The sequence below is a fragment of the Delphinapterus leucas genome, chromosome 3 (genome assembly GCF_059928025.1).
Source record: "Delphinapterus leucas isolate spDelLeu-1000000601 "Yukka" chromosome 3, BTC_Dleu_Yukka2, whole genome shotgun sequence".
NCBI classification, from domain to species: Eukaryota; Metazoa; Chordata; class Mammalia; order Artiodactyla; family Monodontidae; genus Delphinapterus; species Delphinapterus leucas.
This window is the reverse complement of record NC_143131.1, coordinates 151,106,249-151,133,477: the sequence shown is the minus strand read 5'-3', so window position 1 is coordinate 151,133,477 and position 27,229 is coordinate 151,106,249. Positions and strand designations below refer to the sequence as shown.

At 37.5% G+C, this 27,229-nt stretch overlaps 1 protein-coding gene across 6 annotated transcripts in view; it reads right to left on the bottom strand.

Moving 5' to 3' along the window:
* Positions 1-27,229, bottom strand: part of LOC149749746 (2'-5'-oligoadenylate synthase-like protein 2) — a 160,775-nt gene that overhangs the window by 66,519 nt on the left and 67,027 nt on the right. For 4 of the 6 annotated variants that reach the window (XR_016392483.1, XR_016392482.1, XR_016392480.1 and 1 more), the window contains exons 5-6: positions 5,787-22,155; positions 1,201-1,282 (exon numbers count right to left, since the gene is read on the bottom strand). The gene's annotated coding sequence lies outside the window, so the exon portion shown is untranslated. Of the gene's footprint in view, positions 1-1,200; positions 1,283-5,786; positions 22,156-27,229 lie in introns of those variants that run through there. The other 2 variants (XM_089908502.1, XM_089908501.1) reach the window with 2 other exon arrangements.

Below are 27,229 nucleotides of genomic sequence, written 5' to 3'. Positions count from 1 at the left end.
TATACATATATGTATATAAAACTGCATGGAACTAGACAGTTCAGAATTACTTCTAATTAAAGAGGTACCCTATGACAACTAACTTAAACCTTACAAAATATGGTTCCAAGTACCCTATCAGAGTGAAAAGTAGGAGACTGAAAGGTTTATTGTAAATGTTTGTAGTCATGGTGTCTTACCTAAAACTACTCTGTCACAAATACTATTAAAATAATTGTGACATTTTATTCACTTTTACTGCAAACAACAAAACAAACTATAGGTATTTTTTCATTTCAGGTAATTATTTTAGCTAACAGTTACTAAATGTTTTGAGAAAGCAGAGTGCTAACTGCATGACTTCATTTTATCTTTAAAATAGCGCTTCCATGTCATTATTCTTAATATCTCCATTGTATTAAAGTGTATCTCTAGTTCAGACCTTTCTTCAGAACTGCAGACTTGTGTATCCAACTGTGTACGCAGCATCTCTGCTTGGACGTCACGAAAACATCTCAAATCTTACACCTCCAAAACTGGTCTTTAATCCACCAAACACGCTCTACCCCAAACTTTTTCCATCTTAGGTGACAGTAACCACACCTTTCCAGTTCCCCAGGCCCTAAATCTCGAATTCACCCTTGACCCCCTCTTCCTTTCCATTCTTGCATTCAATCTACCACAAAGTGCTGTCACAACCTTCCCAATGTGCCACTTCTGAGAACTACCAGCCGCTAGCAGCCTGGTGCAGGCCACCAACATAGACCTCGAGGATCCTGTCGTCGCCTCCCGAGATTCTCCCTGACTCCACTCTCTCCCCACATCCTCAAGACCACAGATAGAGTTATGCTTTTCAAACAAGAGACAGTTCATGCCACACCTCGGCTAAAATCCTGCCCCTGGCTGCCTACATTTAGAGTAAAAGACACAATGCATGTGATGGCCTCCCAGGACTTACCCAATCCATCCCATCACATATCCGACCTCCAGCCCTCCTGCTGTCTCTTCCTCCCCACTGACTAAGTCAGCCAGGGTGGCCTCCTTGATATTCCTCCAAGCTGCCCGGCATATTTCTGCCTTAGAGTTTTGGGACTGGTTATTCTTGCTCCCAGGGAGTGGTCTCCCCATCATACATTCTGACAACTCCCTCACTTCAAGTCTTTGCTCAAATGTCAACTTATAAAATCCACCCTGACTACCCTATCTAAAATCAGAACCTACCTGTACACTCCTCCAGCACTCCCAACCCAAGCCTCTTCAGTGAGCTTCACATCCTTTTCCTTATCCCGTAGTGCCCATCAACCTGTGACAAAGCATAGAATTTATTTATAACATCCGTTTCCACACGAGAGTGTAAGGAGGGAGAAAGCATGCAAGAAGGAGCACGCAGGCAAAGGCTCTTGTCTAATCTATTCATTGATACGTCCAAGCATAGAGAACAGGAAGATGCTTGATAAATAGTCCTGAAAAAGATACAGATGAGGAAACCAGTAGTAAAGCTCAGAAAGTTTAAGAAACTTCCTCAAGGTTCTAGAGCTAGAAGAGGGTCACAGTAGAATTCACACTTGGGGATGTCTAACTTCAAATCTCTTAGCCTCTCTGCTATCTTTTTTTTCTTCTTTGCGGTACGCGGGCCTCTCACTGTTGCAGCTTCTCCCGTTGCGGAGCACAGGCTCCGGACGCGCAGGCTCAGCAGCCATGGCTCACAGGCCCAGCTGCTCCGCAGCATGTGGGATCTTCCCGGATCGGGTCACGAACTCTCAACCACTGCGCCACCAGGGAAGCCCCTCTCTGCTATCTTAAGTCCATGAAATTCAGGATTTGTTTTAATCAGTGCCATGGAAATTCTCACTCCACTGAATAGGATCACTAAAGTGTTCTCTGTCTAGATTTATATATATATTTTCCATTTAAACAAAGGAAACAGAAGAGGGGAATTCATCATGGGTTATTGCGGTAATTTTACAGCAATTTTAGCAATAATGACATTTAAGTAATAGTGATATTTAATGATAGCATAATAATAATAAAACAATAGCTCTTAAATGTATTGAAGATGAATTGCATGCTAAACTCGGTGCTAAAATATTTCCATGTATATTTTGTGCAAAATCCTTATGAATATTCTATCGGATGAGCTTTATGTGTAACTCCACCAGGCATACTTCTCTTATTCCGCTTTCAAAGATAAGGAAATTGATGAGAAGTGTGGTAACCGTTTGATCAAGATGAGACTGGTAATAAGTTGTGAGTATGAATTTAAATTCAGGTCTAACTCCAGAATTTGATTCTCAATCCATACATGAAAATTCTGATAACTCTTTTGATAAGGGTATGTTCTCTCCTGGAAAACATCCCCCATTATGTCTGCCTGTGCTCATACCTTCAGAACACAGTCAAGTTTGAAACATGATAAAAATGTTTAAATAGTGTGCTTTAATAAATGGAAATATCTTCATCTAAACAATAACACAAAAAGGCAGGCTGAGCCCTTTGAAGTGGCTTCGTTGCTATCTTCCATCCAGAACAAGAGAAGGAATCAACAGCTGCAGAGTAAAGAAAGCATGAAACCCAGAGATGGAGGATTCTGTAAATGACCAATTACAAGACTATTAAGCCACACTTTCATAGCAAGAGGCAAAATATTCCGTTAAACTGAAAATTCTTCTACCCCTCACTCCAAGGCCCACACAAACATTAATGTTGCATTTATTAGGATGTATTTCCTGTGCTCTATCAACTTGACTTTCAGCAACTGTATTAATACAGTCCTTTCGCTTTGCACATATATCTGAATGACGGATTCCATTACTGGAGTTTTGTAGAAAGAGTGGAGTGAATGAAGTAAAGTTTGGGAAGAGCCATCATAATCCATAATGATGGGCACTGAATCAGGACAAGAAGAAACCTCTCTTCTCATTTATTTGAATGAAAATTCTACTATATATTTATTGCCTCTGTACAGGGCCATCTGTTGAATAATGGAAAACAAGCATCTTTCATTTGGAGGTAGGATTTGTGTGCTCAAGTTTCGATGGGCCTGCAGAATTAATCTTGTTTTAGAAATGAAATAAAATGTAATTTCTTACTGTAAGTAGATGTGCTTAAGCAACTGGCAACTTTGATGTCTTTAAATCACTGCAGTTTCAGGGTAGGCAAATCTATAATTATTTCAAGCACTTCTTTATTGGTGCAACAATTGAGCAGTGTACATAGTGGTCAACAACCTGGGCATTGTCAGAGGACTCTAAGTTTGAATCTAGACTTTGCCACTCACCAGCTATGTGACTTTCAGCTATGAGAATCACTTTCTTCAGCGTTACAGTGTGGATTATTATATGCCCTTTGCAGAACTACTGTAAGAACTAAATGTATATGGGCACAGTGGCTCATAGTAAGGGCTCAAATTAGTACTGTGGTCACTACTAGTAGTATTGAAAAGAAATTACAACTTCTATTCTCATAAAGTGGGATATGTGTCCCTTTATCATTGTAATTTCATATCATTTTACTTTTGACCTTATAATTTAATAGCTTGATCCAGGAAACATTTAGCAGTAAATATAATTGAAAGAAGGTTACTTGTCAAACATGAAATACTGTAGTATCAAGTGTGCTGGCACAATACTCTGCTCAGATAATTAACCTGTAAAAATATGTTATTGTCTTCTTTTTAATTAAGCACATTGAACATATATATTTACTGTGCCAATTGGCGAAAGGTCCATTAATTAATCAGTCTAACTATATGTTGCATAAATGTCTTCTAAACATAATCGTATATGTATTTTATTTGTTGGGAAAATGTGTTTGAGATTGTTCTTTTCTGCCTATTTAAAGTAAAAGAGGGTGAGAAGTAGAGTTAGGCTTAATGTACTTTGTACTCCATTATGCCATGAAAATGCTTCTGTGCCCCGGAGACAACAACAAAAGATCTGCTTTAATGACAAGAATCAAGTATGTTCTAAAGCTTCCAGGTAGGAGGCGTATAGGTTGCAGTTTATATCAGAAGTCTTTGCTCTCTCTCTCAACTGCGTCTAGATGGGAAAGATGTGGTCACAAATGCTTCAAGGTGATATAGTAAATGTTGGAAAAGAGGGGGGTAGGAGGCAGAGTTTTGAATATCTCAAACCTGAGCTAGAAGGATTTTATTTAAAGAAAATAGCGGATATGATTTTTCACTTAAGGAATGCCAGTCAGCAAACCTGACACTAATGTAGGAAATTAGCTCTTTTAGCTATGATGCTTTCAAATGCACATGGCTGAAAACAAATTCAAAATAGTCCAAGGAAATTTCAAAACAAAAACCAAACAACAACAACAACCTCAACAAACAAGTACTAGAAATTCAGGGATGCAGCCATATTCAGATACAGCTGGATCTGGAAATTCCAGAGTATCAGCAGGGTTCCAGCTCTCTCTCCATCGCTCAGCCCTGCTTACCTCTGCAAGACTTTATTTTACAGAAAGTCTCTTCTGGTGCTGGATGGTCACTGGGAGTCCCAGAGTCATATCTCCCCAGCTTAGAAATTCCAGAGAGAAAAGACAATTCTTCCATTTTGCTCTGAGAGAAAAGTCCTGGGGAGGAGTCTGATAGACTTAGCCGAGGTCAGATGCCTACCCATGAGCCAATCACCTGCTTTACTGGAGTTCAGTCCCTGGGCGACTCATCCCCGGGGCCCGTGAGGAGGCAGGATGGCATTATCTGGCAGTTCTCCAAGAAAAGCCTGCTGTTTTTGTAAGATGAAAGGGGAGAGGACATGGATAATGAAACCTGTATCTGCTTCTGTAAAATCCACAGAATCTTACTCCCTGCCCTGTGTCGATGACCATGCAGTAAGCTGACCCAGGAGGTCATTTTTCCCACAACAGTCTTTATATATATGACTAAGGAACACACTGGTAAAAGAATATGGGAGAAAGTCTGAGTATGACAAGTCAGCTAGACTGATATTAACTAAAAAAGCTGTGTGAAAATATCCTTAAAAAGTTGCCCCCAACTCACTCAAAGTCCAAAGTTGGAGCTGGAAATACAATGTCATGGAGTTTGGATAAGAACAGGTTTTCTCCAAGTTGAACTATGACACAGAGATTAGAGACTTCTAGAAACTACACTTTTTCAAAGAAAAAACATCACATGAGAAAAATGAGGCCTAGAAAAATTAAATGACTTAAGATAACATAGCTAATTAATGGCAGGACTGAGACTAGAGTATATACTTTGTGTAATTGGCTATGGTTTAGTTAGTTAGTTTGTTTGTTTTGTTATCACTTCAAAACGAGACAAACTTAAAGAAAGGAAACACAACCAAAACTCAGTGGTTGGAAAAGAGATGGATGTGAACGCCCACTTGTTTCTTACGTATAAAGTTACCCCTCGCAGTGTTCTGGAGGAGAAAACGCTGGCTCTTCCCAACGTTGGTTACATACACAAAGATTCCAAAGACAAGACAAGTGCTTTGCAAACGAAGTAACTAGAACCAGCTCAGGCTTCCCCGCGCCGGGTCCTACGTTCCACGGTCAGAACCACCAACTGTATCCCCCCGGGTAACAAGGTGATTCAGAAAAGCTGGCGTCTTCAGAGAAGGGAGAAAACTTAGCCGGGAAGAGAGGAGAAAACTTGCTCAGCTTCTTGCTGGGGTCTGAAACGATCCCAACAGAGTCCTTAAACCCCTCAGGTTTCCCCAATCAAGCACCCTCGCCTCCAACCTGGGCCACCCCAGATCTATCAGACGACAGAAGTATGCGGACGCACGAAGAGCTAACCACCCCACGAGAGGAACCTACGCGCGGCCGCACCCACTCACCCGCCGCTCCCCGGGAGACGGGAGACGAGTCCGGGGTCCAAGTCCTGGGCGTGGCACACTCGCCCCTCTCCGGGCCCAGCTCCAGCTCACCTCGGCGCAGCCCGCCTGGGCGCCGCCATCTTGACCACAAAGGGGGCCTCGCGCCGGAGGCCCCTGAGCGGGCGCCCTGAGCGGAGCCGGAGCTCCGGGGAGCCCCAGGTCGGCGCCCTACGTCCCCCGCGCGCTCGCGCAGCGTCCACGCGCGACGAGAATCCCTCACGCAGCCCCCGACCTAGGCTTCCGCGGACCCGGCGCCCCGCGCAGCCCGCACCGCGGCTCAGGCGGCGCCGAGGGCGGCCCGGGCGGAAGAGCGGGCGCGGGGCACGCGCTCGGTAACCTGGCAACGCGGAGCAACCCGGCGTCTCTGGCGAACCCCTGCCTTCCACCGCGAGGAAGCACGGACCCCCCCCACCCCGCACCCGCTGCCCAGCCCTCGCCGCCCCTCGGTCGCTCCGCCCGCCGGTGCCCGCTGGCTATGGTCTTTTAAATCCATGATACAACGTCTATATGTAACAAATCTGTTAAACCCTAAACGTTTATGATATTCAAGTAATCCAGTATCTGAATTATTCTTGAAGATAAAACATCCAAAGACTTCTTAACTGTATGGGTATACATACATAAAATACACGTGGAGGTAACTTCAAATATAGCATGTGCCTGTCTCTATTCCTTCCCTCTCCGCTCTTTTAAAAAATGCCCCTTTAAAAATTGCCCACTCACCATCTGTTAGGTAAATTTGCTGAAACACAGTAAATGTGGAGACAGAAATTGTTATAGAGACTATTCCAAATGGCACTGACACCTGTATTTATGAAAGAGTTACTATTTTTATTATTATCCTAATTTTAGACAAGAAATTATTGTAATAGCTAACACTTATCTGGAACTTACTATGCCCCAGGTACTGCTTGAATGGTTTACACATGTTAATTTATTTAATCCTCATAATAAACTAAGGATTTATCTCATCCCCAACACATAAAGGGCAGGTATTATTATTCATCACCCCTATTTTTCAAGATGAAGAAATTGAGGTACAGTGTTCTTAAGAGACTTGCCAAGGACATAAAGCTAGGAAGCACAGAGCTCAATTTGAAGTCAGGAACTATCTTCAAGATCTATGTTTCAACCCCTCTGCCACCTAGCTCTTGGGTGCAGAAACAGAGCTCATACCCATGTCTAATCTCAGCAACAACACTTTTAACTATTGTACTCTGTTGTCTGTCTATGTATTAGACAGTAATCCCTATCAGCAGTGTTTCCAGAACTATTCCTCTTGGATGAATCACGTTCTGGGTATGTCCAGTGAACAACTGAACATAAAATGTTTAAATTATTGGAAAGTTCTCTCTGGGGAATGTCTTACGAGACCATCTACCATACTTAATTCCACTAATCGAATTAAATGGAATTTTAGACCATCTATCATTTTTTAATATTCACATCTCATTTAATATTCAAACAATATTCCTTAGGGTAATTACTCATATTCTTTGCATATCTTGATTCTTTGTGATGTGGGCCCATTTCTCATGATCGTATCTGCTTTGAAATTATTTAACGTAAGTTGATACTAGTATCTTCCCCATGCAAGTTATTTATCTTACAATGATTAAAAAAATTTTTTATCATTGTGTTGTGAATTCACAGCATTTTAAAAATTAGTTTTTATTTTATTTATTTTTGACTGTGTTGGGTCTTCGTTGCTGTGTGCAGGCTTTCTCTAGTTACGGCAAGCAGGGGCTACTCTCCATTGCAGTGTGCTGGCTTCTCACTGCGGTGGCTTCTTCCGTTGTGGAGCACGGGCTCTACGCGTGCAGGCTTCAGTAGTTGTGGCTCACGGGCTCTAGAGCACAGGCTCAGTAGTTGTGGCGCACGGGCTTAGTTGCTCCAGGGCATGTGGGATCTTCCTGGACCAGGGATGGAACCCGTGTCCCCTGCATTGGCAGGTGGATTCTTAACCACTGCACCACCAGGGAAGTCCCTATCCTATAATGATTTTGATTCTTCAGTTCCTCAACCCTCCACCCCATTAAAATAAAATCAGAAGTGGGATCAAGTCTCATTTCTGTGGGGAGAAGGTAGCAGGTAAGCTCTTGTAGACATTCATTCAGTCAATCAATCTCAGTTGAGGACTCCTGCTTCTAGCCATTATGGAGTAATTGGCCCCAGAATTTTCCTCTCAAAGCTAATCATTAGAAAATTAGAATAACTTAAACAACCCTTTTAAGACACTGGGCAGCTAAGAGCTCAGGACTGTGTTCCCCAAAGGAGGGGGAACAAATGAGGCAAGCCCTATGAATGTTCCTGCCTGGTGCCACTTTTCAGACCCAAGCTGAGCATGGTCAATGGGCTAATTTGAGAAAACAGAGATCAGAGTTCAGAGAGACTCAGGAAGCTGCAACTTGCAGGCAAGAGTACAAGATAGACAGGAGGTACACAGAGAAAGAGGGCTAGAAATATGTATGGTAGTCCCTTGAATTTTGGCTCAACACTAAACTGGGAAAACATAGGATGAGGATATGGGACCCTAGGAAAATAACAACTATTAGGGAACTGTAACAGAGCTCACGCAGCACTGGGAGACACTGAAGTGCTAACCCTCTGGAGGGGAGAAATCTTTCTGAAGACTCGGACAAATTAGTAGAGACCCAGAAAGACTTTAATAGCAGGGCTAAATACCCACTGGAAAAAGTCTTAAAAACCAACCTGGAAAGGTTCTAGCTGACCTGCAAGTAACCTAACATCTGCTAAAACAAGATTCAATGCTTTTTAAAGGAAGACAGTGAAATGAAGACACAACCACATTATTTTTACACTGTACAGAATCCAATAAAAATTATAAGGCATGTGAAAAGGCAGGAGGAAAAACTAGTCAATAAAAACAGATCTAGAAATGACAGATTTTAGAATCAGCACAAATACAAAAAAAAACAGTGTGACAGAATTCTAAAATAGCCCCCATAATTATATAGTGAATGGGATTTTGCAGGTGTAGTTGAGGTTATTAATCGGTTGGCTTTGAGAGAGATTCTCCAGGTGAGCCTAACCTAATCACGTAAGTCCTTAAAATAAGACTTTTCTTTGGCTGGTCACAAAAGAGTATGTCAGAGAGATCCTAAGTGTGAGAAGGATTCAACATGAAGGAGGTTCTCTATTGCTGAGAGGGAAGGAGCCATCTGGAAGGGTCTGAGAGTGGCCCTAGCAGCTGTCTGGCCCCTGGATAACGGCAAGAGAAGACAAGGACGTCGTCCCTACAGTTGTAAGTAACTGAATTCTACTGACAAGCTAAATAACCTTGGACACGGATTTTTCCCAGAGCTTCCAGATAACAGCTCAGCCTGGCTGACACTCTGACTTCAGTTCTGTAAAAGAGCCTCAGGAGAGATCCCAGCCAAGCCGCCCATACTAGAGTACCTAAAGATCTGTGAGATAAATGAGTATTGTTTTAAGTCACTAAATGTGTGGTAGTTGTGTCACAGCAATAGGAAATAAATATAAACAGCTAGTGTAAATATGTTCAAGAATTTGAGGGCAACATGAACCCAATGAGGAGAGAAGTGAAAAATATAAAAATAAATGGAATGTGTAGGGCTGAAAAATACATTGTTTGAAATTCACTGCATCTGTGTAACAGCAGTTGCACACTGCAGAAGACAAACTTGAACATTGTTCAAGATAGACCATATATTGTTCCATAAACAAGTTTCAGTACACTTAAAATTATTGAACTCATTCTGATAACAACGGTATTAACTTGAAAATCAATAACAAAATATCTAGAAAATCCCCTAATATTTGATATTTAAACACACTTAACTCACAATTTTTTTAAAAATCCAGGTAGGGGCTTCCCTGGCGGCGCGGTGGTTGAGAGTCCACCTGCCAATGCAGGGGACACGGGTTCGTGCCCCGGTCCAGGAAGATCCCACATGCCACGGAGTGGCTAGACCCATGAGCCATGGCCCCTGAGCCTGCGCGTCCGGAGCCTGTGCTCCGCAACGGGAGAGGCCACAACAGTGAGAGGCCCGTGTACCGCAAAAAAAAAAAAAAAAAAATCCAGATAAATTAGAATATATCTTTAATGACTGATAACAATAACAGCCTGTCAAAATCTGTTGACTCTATCTAAAGCAGTTCTTAGGGAGAGATTTATAGCTTAAAGCCATATAGTAGAAAAGAAAATATACATTTAATTCAATCATCTAAACTTCGCATTCGAAACTAAAAGAGTAAAATAAATTAAACTCAAAGTAAAAAGAAAGAATAAAAAGTATAAATCAATAAAATAGAAAAGAGCAAAAAGAGATAAAACCCAATAATACCAAAAGCTGTTCCTTGTAAAGACCAGTAAAACTGAAAATGTCTAAGCTGGACAGATTAAGAAAAAAAGAAAGAAGAGAGAAATGACCAAGATAAAAAGAAAAACCATCACTCTAGACCCTAGACTCATGGAAAGGAAAATAAGGAAATGTCATGAAAATTTTATATCAAAAAATTGATAACTAAGTGAAATGGACAAATTCATTGAAAGGCACAACTTACCAAAATTGACTCAAAAAGAAAGAAAAAAATCTAAAAACTTTATGTTTGTTACATTTCCTTTACAGTGAAAAACCTTCCCGTGCCTGGGGCTGGTGGTGGGAATGGCGATAAACTGGAAATGGGCATGAGAGATCTTATTAGGGTAATAAAAATATTCTAAAACTGATTCATGTTGATGGTTGTATAATTTGGTAGTTACTAAAAATGACTAAATTGTATCCTTGAAATTAGTGGATTTTATAAGTAAAATTCATCTCAACAAAGCTGTTTGAATAAGATAAACAAAGTAACTATAAAAAATCATTCCCACAAAGAAAATTCTAGGTCCAGATGGCATTCCTTGGTGAATGTGATCAACAATCTAAGGAAAAATGTCAATCTTACAGAGACTCGTTCAGAAAATAGGGGAGAAGGAAGCAGAAATGGTGAAAATTTCACAAAACATATATTTTACAAAGAACTTGTACATAAGGAAGGTTATATACTACACACACACACAGAAAAAATATATGTTCACTAAAGAAGATACACAAAAGGCAGTAGGCACATGAAGAGATGTTCAGCACCATTAGTTTTCAGGGATAAGCAAATTAAAACCAAAATGAGATCCCACTACCTATTACAAAGGTTAAAATGAAAAAGACTGACCATTGTGAGTGTTAGAAAGGATACAGCAGAACTAGTACTTTTATACACTGCTGGTCAGAATGCAAAATGGTGCAACCACTTTAGAAAAGTCTTTCTCAGTCTCTCATAAAGGTAAACATACACTTACCATTCAACCCAACATTTCCACTTCTACCCAAGGAAAGAACAATCCACAGGTATTTCTGTATAAATGTTTATAGTGGTGTTATTCAAAATAACTATAAAATGGAAACAACACAAATGCCCATCAAAAGGATAAATACAAGTGGTATATCCATACAATGGAATACTACTCAGCTATAAAAGGGAACAACTACTATACACTAAACAGATATATCTCAAAAATGTTATAGGAAGTAAAGGAAGAAAGACAAAAGACAGTGTATGCAATATGACATCTTTTATATGAAATTCTAGAAAAGTCAAAGTTAATATGTAGTGAGAGCAGATCAGCCTGGGTCTGAGAATAGGGGATGGATTGAGTAAACAGGGGTATAAGGTACCTTTCCAGGGTGATGAAAATGTTATATATCTAATTTGTGGTGGTTTTTAGTATATAAAGTTTTATGCTTAGTTTATATTTTATAAGCTCATCAATCATATATTTAATATGCATATACTTTTGTTTATGTAAACTATACCACAATAAAGTTTATATATAAGGTTAAGATCCAATTATCTGGGCAAATTTTTCAACTCATCCATTTTTATTATCTATAAACTGAAGAGTTTTTTTTTTTTTTGTGGCTCTCTGAGATTTAACATTTCTTTCAGCTCTAATTATATGCCATGATTTTTATATAAGTTTTGATAAAATAACTTGCATGATGCCGCCTCATGAACTTTTACACTTATATTTATGTTGCTTCTTGTAAAACATTATTTCCCTATAAATCCAACAGTGATTAATATTATAATTAATACTTTAAAAAAGGAATTGATAAAAGTGCTTTAGAAACCTCTTTCGAATACTGATAATGTCTTACTTAGGATGTTAAGACCATACCTGTCTTGCTCCTACTTCAGGTCCACTCTTAGAAATCTCTGAATATAAAATGCGGTGGTATCCCATGATATTATCCACAATAGTCTTCTCTAAGCCAGATTTGTCACAGTCATGTCAGCCTTCTTCACATCCTGTCACACTTTAGCAGTTATAAAGATTGGTTCCTTGTGATTTTTCGTTAAGTCTCCCTTTCTGAGGCTTGTTCATCCTGGTGTTCTTACCTATAGGACAAGGTTTCAAGTCCATGGGATGGTAAGTCTGCATTACCTAGTTATTCCAGTCAGGAAAGATATATGGAGAGATGGCCAGTCTATAAAAGGTAACCTGATAGAGTCAAACATAGTTAAGAATCTGGTTATTTATTTCGAGAGCAGCTCAAAATTGTGATATGTCTGCTAAGAGTTGGGGCACTTCTGACTCAATCATAACTGAAAGGATTCTTTAGGGACTCTATGAAATCAAAAGATTAAATTAAGACAAGTTAAAACAACTTTAGAAGGCTGACAGAAATGTTCTACATCTTGAAAGGGATAGTGGTTACATGGGTAAATATATCTGTCAAAAGTCATGGATTCACACACTTAAAATGTGTGCATGTTCTCTGTATAAACATAACTTGAAAAGGTTAACAACCATTTTACAAGAGTAACTTTACAATGGAGAAACACGTCAAACACTACCTCAGCCAGGTGATCAAGGTTAATATCAACAATGATAAGCCACATTGATAGTATACACCCTTGATGTTATGTGATAAAATTGGCACTTTACCTCTGTGATCTCCTCCCCCAAACCCATAACCCCATTATAATTGTGAGGAAAACATCAGAGAAATCCCAGTTGGGAGACATTCTACAAAACACCTGGCCAGTACTTCGCAAAAGGGCCAATGTCATCAAAAACAAGGAAAGCCTGAGAAACTGTCACAGTTAAGAGGAGCCTAAGGAGACATGATGACTAAACATAATGTGATATCCTGGATGGGATCCTGTAACAGAAAAAATACACTAAGTGAAAACTAAGGAAATATGAATAAAGTATGAACTTTAGTTAATAATAATGTATCAATATTGTCATTAATTGTGACAAATTAATATAAGGTGCTAATAATAAGGGAAAGTGGGTGTGGGGATATCAGAACTCTCTGTACTATCTTTGCACCTTCTTTGTAAATATGAAGCTCTTCTCCTAAAACAAAAGATTATTAAAATCATTCTCAATGAAAGACAAGAATATAAAATACAAGGGAGCTCAAACATATCCATGAAGGAGGCAGTGTTCATGTTATATAATTTATTGTCAAAATCTGAACATGTTTTGAAGTAGAAGGGGATGCAATTAATAATTGTATCAGGACAAGAGGCATAAACTGAGATGTATGGTCCCCCTAAGTACAAAGTCATATTAAATATCCAAGCTCTTGTTTCACACTTCCTGTGTCTCAATCCAAACTCTACCACTTGCTAATTAAGTAAATTATTTCACCTCACTGAGCATTATTTGCAATTTGAGAAAGAGAGTAATACTTACCTTGTAAAATTTGGGAGAATTAAATGAGATGATCAAATTAAAGAGCTTACTTAGCAAATGCCTGGCACATAATCAGTACTCAATAAATGGTAGATGACAATTTGTGTATATTTGGACATTAGCGAATTTTGCTAAAGCATGCCTGCATAATTACACTGAATCCTCTACACTAATGTATCCTCTTGTTTTTCACCCTAACCAACAGTAGTCATACAAATACTTACTCTTTAATAGTTAGCTCAGATGTGACATGACAACTTCTAGGTCCCACCCAGGATGTGTTAGGAGACTGAATGTCGTCTAGAATAATGATGATGAAGGTTATCATCATAACCATCATCATCATAAATGATACTGACTACATAGCTTCTTTTCCTTTCAGTAACTCTCACTTCACCTTATCTTGGTGGGTCTGTCAGTATCATGGTCCCAGCACCCAGCTGCAGAAGTGGTACATGGACAAGGCTGAGGCACATCCTCTTAGATACAGAGATTGCTCCAGAAATGGGCCTAAGACTAAAGCAGAGTCAATAAATGTCACGTGAGGAAAAGAGGTAACTTTACCTTTGGAGTCATGACCTCTAATGACATTAACCCAGATCTGCTAATTGTCTTCTTTGCAACAATGTGGAAAGACAACTCAGAAGCAAACAAAATTAAGAGGTAGAGAAGGAGATAGAATTCAGGTGCCATGGTTTGAACTCCTGAGTCCAGCTGTGCATGCACTCAGGAGTTCAAACCAGGAGACCAGCTGTGCATGGACTCAGGAGTTCAAACCTGAATGCAACCTCATGCAAATTTTTTTCCTACTTAAGCTAGTTTGAATTCCTTTTTCTGTCACTTACAATTGAAGAAGCCATAAGTAATAGAGTGAATTGTCTGTCTCACTCTGCACTTGCCTACAATAGCTTTTATACTATTCATGGTTTCTTGAATTTTTTTTCCCCTCCCTGGACTTACATCTTGGATAAAGACTGAAGTTCAGAGACTTGGTGTTTAACAACTTGGAATCCTTCCCTCTTGGTTGATAATTTGTAAATGTTGGCTGAATAAATGAATTATACAGTTCTTACACAGGTGAACTCAATTACTGGTCCTCCATCATTAGAATTTGCAAACAGTATGTGAATAGAAGGACACACTCTCTGGTTTGATTCTGGACATTTTCCTCCTCCATTATCGTCTCTATTTCAATCTGTTATGAGGTCATTTTTCTCTGATGCCTTGCTTCTCCTTGAAGAACAGGTTTTTGTGAGATAGCTCACACATACTCTTTATTTGTTCATTATTCCTGCATTAAAGTTCAAGGGGCTTTTCTTGTTGTTTCGTGTTAGTCTTTCATCTGTATAGCTGTCATTTTATTTCTATGCATTTGCAATTCCTTGCTCACATTTGCTCAATGGGAATATTCTCCATACTCAGCAGACCTCTTTCAATTGTAAGTGATGGAAACCTAACACAAACTAGATGAAGCAAAAAAAAAAAAAAAAAAAAGGTTACTTTGTTGACTCATGTAGCTGGATGTCCAAGGGGCAACCTGAGCTTCAGATACAGCTGGATCCAGGTGATTAAAGAGTCTTGAGGTGCTTTATCGTTCAGGGTCTGTTTGCCTTTGTATCTTTTTGCTTGGTGGCTTAGTTCTCTCCTGTTGTGGCTAGGCTCTTTGCATTGACAGGTAAGATAATCACTGTCCCAGCTACTTTATAAAATCATTACAGGTCAAAATGCTAAAGTAATAGTTACCTCTATGCCAATGACCATAGAACAAGTACAGAAAATAGCATGAAAGTAATCTAGTTGGGCAAAGCTGAGTCATGCTTTACACCAGGAAGTGATCAGACACTGTGGCTGAGAGACTCAAGAGAACTATGTGGGTGATAGAGGAACAATTCCACACTGGGATTAATAGCTGTTCACTAATACAAAGTAAAAAAAAACAACAAAAAAACAAAAAATAATTCCCTTTTATTGTAACTAGGGAAAGCTAGTCCTCAAGATAGCCCTTTCTTCATGACTTTTTCCGTCTTTCATTCTAAGACACATCTGGACATCAAAGTGGCAAGCTTAAAATCCCCATCACCATCACCATACTCTACTCTAGAGTCTGACTGCCTTGTCCAGCCATCAAAGACAAATATTTAACTCTTTTGGCCTATTACATGTAGGGTCACATAATACAAAAAGTTAACAAGAACTGAGTTCAATTAAATTAGAATATTAAATATTTTTGTGGACTCTCCACACCCACCAAGCACATAGTCAACACTCATGCAGCCCACTTCACCTGCTTGCATTAAGGCTTGACTCCCACACCTGCCTCACTTCTTACAGCCACGACTGTTTTCCTTAGAATTTCTAAAATATCACAATGGACTGCTTAAAATCTTGGAACAAGTGTCTACTCACAATAGCTAACATATGGTAAGATTATCTTCAGTTTGGTGTCTCAGTTTGGATCTAGACTGTACATTATTTAGATCAATCGTTCTCAACCGGGGGTAGTATTGTCTCTGGTGGATATCTGGCATTCTCTGAGACATTTCTGATTATCATGACTGAGTAAAAGACTGTCATATCTCCATGTATCTGGTGGGTTGAGGCCAAGGATGCTGCTAAACATTATACAATGCATAGGACAGCAAACAACAAAAAAATGTGTCACTCCAAAGTTTTAGTGCTGAGGTTGAGAAACCCTGATCGAGATGAATACATTTTGGGGAAATTTTTATTTTATTATTTAAATTCTTTATCACATACAGTATGAAGAATATAAACAGGTGAAGAAATAATTATTTGAAGGAAAAATGCAGTAGGCAAGAATAATTATTGATGATTTTAATTCTCTTTATAACTCTTTTCTTTCATTCTTTCTATTTTTTTTTTAAGCCATCATGTCCTATTATGGAATTCCAATTGGGTTCTTAGATCTTTAATAGAACAAAAACATGAAATAAAAATCAAAAAGCACTAAAACACAAGAAACCATGTTCCTAGTTCCCATTGTATCTTTTAGTAGAGTTATGACTTGGGAAAATCATTTAATCCCTTAAAAACTAATTTTCCAACTTTTCAATATGAAATATTTATATTAAATTATTGTTTTAAAATAAAATGTTAATCTACTAAAGAAAAACACAATGTAAAAAGAAACCCAAAGAAATGCTATGAGGGGAGAAAACCAAGGAACCAAAAACCCTAATTTAGCTTACCTTCTTTCTCCACAATGGTACTGAAACAGAAATTCTTCTAGAGTCATCTCACTAATCACTGAATTCAATGAACTCTATTTTCCTTTCCAGCTCTAATGTTTAATTACTAAATCAAACTTTATCTGTCCTAGGCTCCGTTTTTAAAATATTTTGCTCTCTATCAAGGATTAAAGTTTGACCTAATAAAATAACCAAATCTATCCTCTTAGAAACCATCAGGGAGTAATATTTCTGAGATAAACAGAGAGGAATCTTAGAGCATTATTCGAATACTTATAATCTCAAGAATAATGCCAGTCTAGAGCAGGTGACATTTTACATGAGGATGCCATTTTGCTTCTGCCAAATTATGTGAGAAGATGGTTTATTCAAGACTTGTCTAAAAGGGACAGCTCCAAAATGCCAAGCCACAGAGCAAGCCGTGTTCCAGAAACAGGAACAAGTGATGGAAGATCACTCCCGACAGCATTCACTTGGTATAAGAAAACAATATGTCTCACATACAGAAAACCAGTTATGAATTGAAAAGAAAATTTTAAGTATGAAACAAAATTTTCTTTGTTAACCAGTGGATTCTTCTAAGAATGTTTATGTCCAAAATTTCAAATAAGATTTTGGAATGCCAGAAAATGAGCAGGAATGTAAGACCAGTAGAAGTACTTACTAAGAATGTGTTCATCTCTTCTAGTTTGTCCATTTGTTGGTGCATAATTGTTCATAGTAGTTTCCCATATTCCTTTCCATTTGTGTGGTATCTAGGTGTAATGTACCCTCTTTCATTTATAATTTTGTTTATTTGAATCCTCTTTTATTTTCTTGATAAGTCTAGCTAAAGGTCTGTGTGTTTTGTTTATCTTTTCAAAAAAACTCAAGTTTCAGGGATCTTTTCTATTTTCTTTTTAGTCTCTCATTCATTCATTTCTGCACTGATCTTTATTTCTTTCCTCCCACTAACTTTGGTCATAGTTTGTTCTTCTTTTTCTAGTTCTTTGAGTTGTAAAATTAGGTTGTTTATTTGAGATCTTTCTTTTTTCTTCATGTAGGTATTTATCACTAAAAACTTCCCTCTTAGAACTGCTTTAGATGCATTCCATAAGTTTTGGTATATTGTATTTTCATTTTTATTTGTCTCAAGAAATGGTTTTGATTTCTCTTTTGATTTCTTCCTTGACCCACTGGTTGTTCAGTAGCATGCTGTTTAATCTCCACATATTGGTTAATTTTTCAGTTTTCTCCTGGTAAACTAGGAGAAACTAGGAAACTAGGAAAACTTTTAGTTTTATGCAACTGTGGTACGAAAAGGCTTTTGATATGATTTCAATCTTCTTTATTTTTTTCAAAGAAGACAGTCAAACAGGTACATGAAAAAGTCCTCAACATCAGTAATCACCGGAAAAATGCAAAACCACAATGAGATACCATCTCATACCTGTCAAAATGACTATTATCAGAAAGACGAGAAACAACAAGTGTTGGCGAAGATGTAGAGAAAAGGAACTCTCCTGCACCATTGGTGAGGGTGTAACTTGGTGCAGCCACTATGGAAAACTAAGAGGGTTCCTCAAAACATTAAAAATAAAACTACTACATGATCCAGCAATCCCATTTCTGGGTATATATACAAAGGAAATGAGAACAGGATCTTGGGAGAGATATCTGCACTCTCATGTTCATTGCAGCATTATTCACAATAACCAAGATATGGAAACAACCTAAGTGTTCCTCAGCAGATGAATGAATAAAGATGAGGTGGGGGGTGTATATACATATGTACATATTATTCAGCCATGAGAAAGACACCTTGCCATTTGTGACAACATGGATAGAGCTTGAGGGCTCTATGCTAAATGAAATAAGCCTGACACTGAAAGACAAATATTGTATGATCTCATTTACATATGGAATCTAAAAAAACCAAACAAACAAAACCCAAAATTCATAAAACTTGTAGAAACAGAGAAAAAAAGGGTGGTTACCAGGAGCTGGGAGGTGGCAGAGAAGTGATATGTTGGTCAAAGGTTATAAACTTCTAGTTATAAGATAAATAAGTTCTGGGGAATCTAATGTACAGTATAGTAATTTACGTTAATAATACTGTATTATACACTTGAAAGTTGCTAAGAGAGTATATCTTAAATATTCTCACCACAAAATATAAATGGAAATTATGCTACATGATTCAGGTATTAGCTAATGTTATGGTAGTAATTACTTTGCAATATATACGTGTATCAAGTCAACATGTTGTACACCTTAAATATACCCAATGTTATATATCATTTATATTGAAATAAAGCTGGAAAAAAGTACTTACTAAGTTTCTTTGCTTCATGCTTTCTCCTCTCTTAATCAACCTTACCAATTATTTTGGTTTAAGATTTTCTGCTAGGTTTCCCCTTTGATGCATCTTTCCTGGATGTCTTTGTGAAGAAAACACAAATGAATAGAAATTCTGTTGCATGGCTCTGTCACTATCTGAGTGTACACTTGACTTCAGAAGGTCTTTATTTGCACTGAACCTTTAAACATATTGAAATTCCAATATTTGGGCTTTCAAATCTAATCAAACTTATCCTGGAGTAGAAGGGATTCACACCTCAACACAAACAAGGTTTCTTTCAACCTATCACATGGGTGGACTTTGAGGGCGCGATGCTAACTGAAGTAAGTTGGAGAAAGACAAATACTGTAGGATATCACTTATATGTGGAATTTTTAAGAAGTCAAATTCATAGAAACAGAGACTAGAATGGTGGTTACTAGAGGCAGGGGGTTGGGGGTAATCAGGAGATGTCAGCCAAAGAGTACAAACTTCCAGTTTTAAGATGAATAAGTTCTCTGGGTCTAATTACGTTACGGTGATTTTAGCTAATAAAACTGTTTAATATACTTGAAAGTTGCTAAGAGTAGACCTTAAATGTTCTCACCACAAAAAAGAAATGGTAGTTACGTGACATGATGGAGGTGTCAGCTAGTACTATGGTAGTGATCATTTTGCAATATATAAATGTATCATATCAACACATTGTATACCTTAAACTTACACAATGTTATATGTCAATTATATCTTAATAAAGCTGGAGAATTTTTTTTGAATTCCTGTTGTTTCTTTCTCTTCTTTCTTTTTCTATTAGTGTTAAATATCTTGGCTTTTTCTTTTTATTCCAAAGCAAAATTTCCCAAGTGACTAATATAGAATAGTAATCCCAAAAACTGTTTTTTTTTTTTTAAAGAAAATAGATGACCAAATATACCCTCTTTTGGATATTCTCCATTCCCATTTGCCAAATAAATTTTCTGAAGTCCTGCAGCAAAATTAACTTTTTAAATTGTTTCCTCAAGATATCTCACAAGTGAACTCTCTACCCCAACGCTCTCCTTTATATTTTTCAAGTAATAGCTACTAAAACCTGTGAAGATAGCAGAACTCATTCTGGAAAATGCTGGTCTTTTATTTGTATTATTTCTTTCCTCCTCTTTCCTTCTTTCCAAGAATTTGCAATCTTCATTGTGGCTCATATGTTACTCCCTTTGTAGCAAAGCACTTTTGCAAGAATCCCCAGTGATGCTGAATGTCTGATTTTAATAGTGTCTTTTAAGTCTTCATCATAATTGAGTTTTCTGCAAGGTACAAGAAACCTCCCATCATTTACTACCTGGTTCTCTTTGTCCCTTGATTTTCAAGGAACTATTTGTCATCTGATTCTCACTCCTTTTATATGTCTCTTTTCCCCCTTGATTCTCTTTGTATCATCTTATAAATACGTCTTCACCAGGAATCCACTAGTTCTACTCTTTCTTTCGTTTTATTTCCTCTTCTTGTGTGATCTCATTCACTGCATCCGTTCAATTACAAGTGTATACTAATGACTCTCAAATCAGTATCGCCCGCCCAGACTCCAGTCCTGAGCCTAAGAATCAAATTTCAGTGGTTCCCAAATACTAGTCCGTAGTTTACAAACTTTGGGTAGGAATTTCGTGTTTCTTTTTTTTTTTTAAGCTTGGCGCTCATTAGAGTGCCTTCATCATTACACATACTTAATACATGTTGGTTAAATCAAAACTTTGAACCAAATTAACTACATGGCTTAATAATACATCTGAAAGTTTGAAGTCTATTTAACTTGCCATTGGTTAAATCACTTAATTTCTTTGTCAGCTCCATCTGAAAATTGGAGAAGATAGACGAGATAATTGCTATGATTCCTATTAACATTACCTTTCAGTTTCTAAAGTCTCTATTATCTCTTTTAAAATGAAAAGAATCTTGTAAAAAAACACCTAAAACAAGAGAAGCCTTAACTAAGCAGTTACGTTATTTCAGTTTGAATGCATTCATTTAATACACTTTTCTGAGTGCCAAATATGTGTCAGGCACTGGGCTCACAATTTTATTCCGATAACTAAGAAATACTGGGTATAAACAGAAAGATAATTCTAAAGAATGTGACTTACATTTCCTTTTTAGGTCTTATATTTTCTTATATGAGTTTAAGAAATATTCCACCAAATCTTAATTGAAACTAAAATGAGTTTGAAAAGTGGCCTAAAAAACTCATAAATTCACTGTTAAGGGTACCACTAAATAAATATTTATGCTAAAATATTTTCATAATTTTTTAAACTTGTAATAAAGTCGATCCTAGTTGCAAGGGCTTAGAGGGCAGTCAAAAAAAAACTGTACTGTGTTAAACATTAAATAATTACTTCATTTTGTGTTTGCTATAAATTTTGAAAATATAAAGGAAAATCAGAGAGAAAATAATATTAGCCTGATATTGATCAGAAGTGCTGGAAGGCAAAATAATGACATCTACTCATTATCAGAGTTAAGAGATGTTATGAATGGGGCATCTGGCACATAGCAGTTCACGAGCAGCAAAAAAAAAAAAAAAAAAAAAACTCCATAAAAGCATTGAATGGCACCCTGCTCACAGTATTTCAGAGCTACATATATGAATCAGAAATCTCAGGAGACTGAGAAATATTTAAATGTAACCCTCCTCACACTGGAATGAAGTACTTTAAAATAAATAGTAGCTGATGTAGACTGACAATTAGTGATAAGGGCACATACTTTTATCCAGATATTTTTACATCTTTAAAACTTGATCTAAATTATCAAGTAAAATTTTACATAAAATACTGAAGAAAAACTGGCATAAGAATAAGTGACATAGGGGCCTATTTTTAATATGTGAAACGATGTACTTTTAGTTTTTGTGCTTGGTGGGATTTACTACATAAAGCATGGATGAGTGTTTGTTATCTCCCTTTTAGACCCTCACTGCATTCAGAGTCCAGTCCTTATTCGCCTTGGTCTTCCCAACACATAGTTGAGTAGGTGTCCAGGAGAAGGGGCTCCAGAAGGCTACTGAATTCAACCAAGCTAAAAGACAAAAGAAAAGAAATACAAAATACATGCATGATTGATATGATTATATAAAATGTGTGTAAACATGGGAGAAGCCCTTTTAACTGGTCTCAATTTAACTAACCTATTGGGTTAACTAAGAATACCAATTTTCTTTGCAAGACTTAAAACTTATGTTCATCAACCAAGGACTGCACCAGGATACTAAATTATGGTCTAATACTCTCCCATTTCTGCCACCACCACATAAGCTGCATGTTTATCAAGAATAATTTGTGCTTTTTCTCAATTTGTTTCCCCCAGGTGTCCTTTTTATTACTTCTTTGTTATTTATATAACCTAATGGAATATGAGCATGGAAAGAGCAGTTCTTTTGAAGTCTGTGCTTAATGGTTTCAAAATACTTAAGCAGGTTACAAACAAAGTCTTGAATTATGTATAGAAAAACATAAATTTAAAAAATTAGGCAGAGGAATATAAAATCTATGAGGATTATAGTCTTGGATCATTTTACAAATACATTTACGTTCTCATTTCACTTAAAAAAGACAAACAACATGGAAATAAAAGACAATGCATTATAAATACAGTTTATACAAGATAAGTAAATTCATGTTAAGATACAAAATAAAACAAAAACAAAAACCAAATAACAGTAAATGTAGCCCTGCTTCAAATTATTATAAAGTGAATGACAGTTAAAATAGTACATCTATATCAAACATTTTTAAATGACTCCCCTCTTTAAATTATTTCTGTCATTAATTGACCGGTGAGGCCAGTCATAGTGAATAAGAAAAGACTACTCTGTCCAAACTAAACATAATATATGATACCAGATGTCAAAATTTAAAACACTTTCCTAGTACCTCTTCTTACTGGTAAGCCAATTTCTTTCTTTGTGCCCATTCTACCATGAAGGCTTGGCCATGAAGTTTGTTACCTCAGGTAAAAATAGAGCAAGTTCAGCACAGAATAACACAGTCACGATTCAGCTTCAAGTCTCAATGCTGACTTATTTTTTTTCCTATTAGAAAAAACTTATCTAATACCCTATGTCAACAACAATATCAGAATCTCAAAATTCCAAGGGATCTTGTAGCTAACAAGGTAGAAGGCAGTGTTGGATTAAAAAATATATATTAATTAGATGTGTATTTTAGTTAGTGGTCTCACAGTCATTTATATATAACTTTTAAAAAAACCTCTTCTTGCAAGAGAGGTACCTAGAAAATTATTTTGCTTTGAAGGTCTGCTTTTTAAATTGCATGGTGATGCCTCTTCACTTGCTAAGTACCCTGAAAGTTCTTCCCTCTGAAAAGGATTTGCTAGCTGTTGTTTATAGCTAAGGAAAGAGAGTGGCTTGATATGTTTAAGAAGAGAGTAGACATGAGATACTGTCAGGTCTGCACAGGATTGGAGAGGGATCTAGAAGGCCTGGTACACCCCCAGTGGAATTGCTGAGGATTGAGAGCTAAACTTCCTGGGGAGGCTGAGACCACCATGGTAAGGGAATAGGTAGCCATGGGATGGATGCCTTGACATGAAGAGTCTATGCCAGGACCTGGAAAGCAGGCATTTCAGATGCTCTCAGAGCATCTGAAGCAAAGAAAATCAAGATGGAGCCAAGTTACTGCAGAAAGGGAACCACTGTACTCTGAAAAGACCATGAGTTATACCAGCTTTAAGCTACTTCAGCAGCAGGTAGAGCAAGATGTGAAACCATGACTCAGAGTCTAGTTAAGATCACTTATGGTAATCTAGAATTTATTATAAGTCAGGAAGAGAAGAACATGCAGACCATAGGCCCCTTTGTCAAATCTCTGGGCACAGGTAGGTATCCCCGTGCACCTAGAGCGGGCCTGCATTGGGAAGGAAACGATGGAACACCCTTTGAGATGGGATGAATAACCTTGATAGTAAGTGTGAACTATGACTTCACTGAGTATTCACCTCATAATGAATTACATTCCCTTAGGAAGTTTAAGTTTTTCTGAAGTACACTTATGGAGGAATAAAGCATCATATTTTATTCTTTCCACATTTGAGTGGGAGCAAATACAGTTTTTACATATATATATATGTATATATATATACACACACACATACACACTCAAAGATATATACATACAAATCTAAGAATAGAAAACTAAAGTATCTGGGAGGAAAACCATCTTGATCTCTCTGCAGAGAAAAAAATATTTGTTCGATTGATTCTATGGAAATTGGAATGAATGAAAATGTGTAGCTCTCGTCTTCGTTTTACTTATTAAAATGATTCATGAACAGTTTTGAAAAACAGAAGCTCTTTGGTATACACCCTCAGAATGTTTTCAGACAGTCATAAGAATTCATGTCCCAGAGTTAAATTATTCTGATAGATGTAAATATCAATATCAAAGAAGTGCAGAATAAAAAATTCTTACTTCTTAAGTGAAAATGGGATATTGAGGCAGTTAACAGCTGAGGGTAAGACGGGGGAACCCATCTTAGATGAGGTGCACAGGAAAAGTATCTCCAAGTAAGAAACATGTCAGGCAGGACAGAAACATGAGAAGGGACTAATTACAAAAGGAGCTGAGAGATAGAATAAAGAAAAAGAAAAGAGAAAGGAAGACAGAAAGGCTGATAGGAAGGCATTCAGGTTAAAGAAAGGAAAGGAAGGAAAGAAAGGGAAAGAAAGAAAGAGAAAGATCCTTCCTCTGGGGGAAAGTGTGAGGCTAGGTGTTGGAAAAGAGATCGGAGCACAGAACTAAAATAAGAACAGAGTAGCTGCAGTGAGACGAGCAAGGTGGAAAGTGACACCAGATGACACTGGAGCAAAGGTCAGCAGCCAGGACATGGCAGTCATGAGAAGGCCTTGCTGTAACTGCAAAAATGTAAGAGCTGTTCATTTTTGAAATACCAAATGTCTGACAGGGCAAAAAGAAATGAGTTCTTTGCCATGATTTAAGAATTCTGTGATCACACTTGCCTTCTAAAGTACGAAAATCCTTTCTATCACAAACACTTCTCACAAACACTTCTCCACTCTGTCGAGCTATGATGCTCTTCCTACCATCAATTCCTAATAATGCAAAGATGCCCAGTGTACGAGCACTGTAGAGTGTGTGTGTGTGTGTGTGTGTGGTTTCAGAAAATAATAGTGTTTTTTTTTTTCCAATAGGAACGAGAATGTTTTGAGGCTCAAGAGTCTAGGCACACACAGTTCAACGGATTTACTTTGGGTCATACGCCTGGTCTACCACCTAGATCTACTTTACCATTTTCCTAACTGTGGTCCAGAATAGCCACAGGCCATGAGTTCTAACAGATGTGATTTCCTCCTGTATTTATAATGACTGCTTCCATATTTCTTCCTCTTCTCTTATAAACTCTGCGTCCACAGTCTAATCCCCACCCTCCTTGGAGTCAACTAACAAACCTATTTCATACTCTATTAATGATTCTTTCTTTTTTCATTTTTCCAAATATCTTTTCCAAAGCAGAGATTATTAAATAAATTATTTCCCAGAACACTCAGAAATGATTGAATTAATCAGAAAGTTTTAAGTAGAATTGATTTCTGAGGAATACACGAATTTCTGGAAGGGGGCAAATCATGATGAGTTCCTAGACTCTTTTGCAAAATTTGGCAGTTCATAAAATAAATTAGAGGTTTCAACCTGTTTTCTGAGGAAAATAAAACAAAACAAAACACAGTAACTGCAAGCACTATAAACTCTTACAATTAATAAAGTTTCCAAGGTTTTTATTATCTTTATTTTATTTCTATTATAAATAATTGTAAAATATAATGTACTATGAAAGTCCTTTTGTATTCATTAATTGTATTTATACTTAATAACCACTGGAGTTCCCTGATATTTAATTAGATTATTTATTTTTCATTTTGTTAGGTCAGATTTCAGTATCTAAAAGATGAGTGGGGTAGCTGTAACTTCTACTAATGAAGACATTGAGTTTTTGGAGACATTTTCTCTAACCCGTTTTCCCTCAAGTGCTTTGCTTAAACTATTTTTCCAAAGTAAGATAAACTTTTTCAAAGCCTGAATTAGGGTAAGTTGAGACAAACGTATTTCATTTCAGATATCCAATGAAGAATATATTCTTAAAATTGCCAGCAGCAGTAAATGACATACAAACAGAGCAAACAGCACGCTGAGCCCCAGCAAGTCCACCTGTCCTTTGTGTGCATTCTTTTCATCTTTCCCACAGTCTTTAGGTGTCGCTAAAGAGGCTCCTAATAAATTGTTATATAGTCTTAGTATTCCAAAAATTGCAAGGAGGAATCATCGATGTCAAGAATTCTTTGAAAAAGCTACATAAGAACCGAAGGTTGACACACACTCTCTCTCTCTGAGTGTGGTTCCCAACAGGAAGCCAATGTGTACTGCATGCCTAGGCTTCAGTCCAAGCAATTATCTCTTGGCTAGAGTCAGGATGAGCAGAGATCCAAGTGTCATCGCTAGATGACACTGAGAAGAAAGTGGCATTTGGTGGCTGAATCAAGCAAAACTCTGATCTTTGATTCATGGTGCTGTCCTGTATCCTGGGATGAGCTAAGAAATTAGTGTGTTCCCTTTCATTTGTTGAAAGGAGCAGCCAAGTCTCTGTGGGTGATATTCTGTTAGGAACTGGAAAATTCACTACACCAGAAATGGGCAGCCATCCTAAATTTTCTATAAGATAAATTAACTTGGACAATATCATTGGAACTTCTACCTGGGGTGATCCAAAAGTAATGATAATTTCGATCAAAAAGTATAAATTCAAGTGTATTTGAGTTAAGAGGGCTCATAATCACTAAGAGAAAAACAACAAAAATCTTTTCCTTCAGACTATACTACAAAGCTACAGTAATCAAGACAGTATGGTACTGGCACAAAAACAGGAATATAGATCAATGGAACAGGACAGAAAGCCCAGAGATAAACCCACCCACATATGGTCACCTTATCTTTGATAAAGGAGGTGAGAATATACAATGGAGAAAAGACAGCCTCTTCAATAAGTGCTGCTGGGAAAACTGAACAGCTACACGTAAAAGAATGAAATTAGAGCACTCCTTAACACCATACACAAAAAT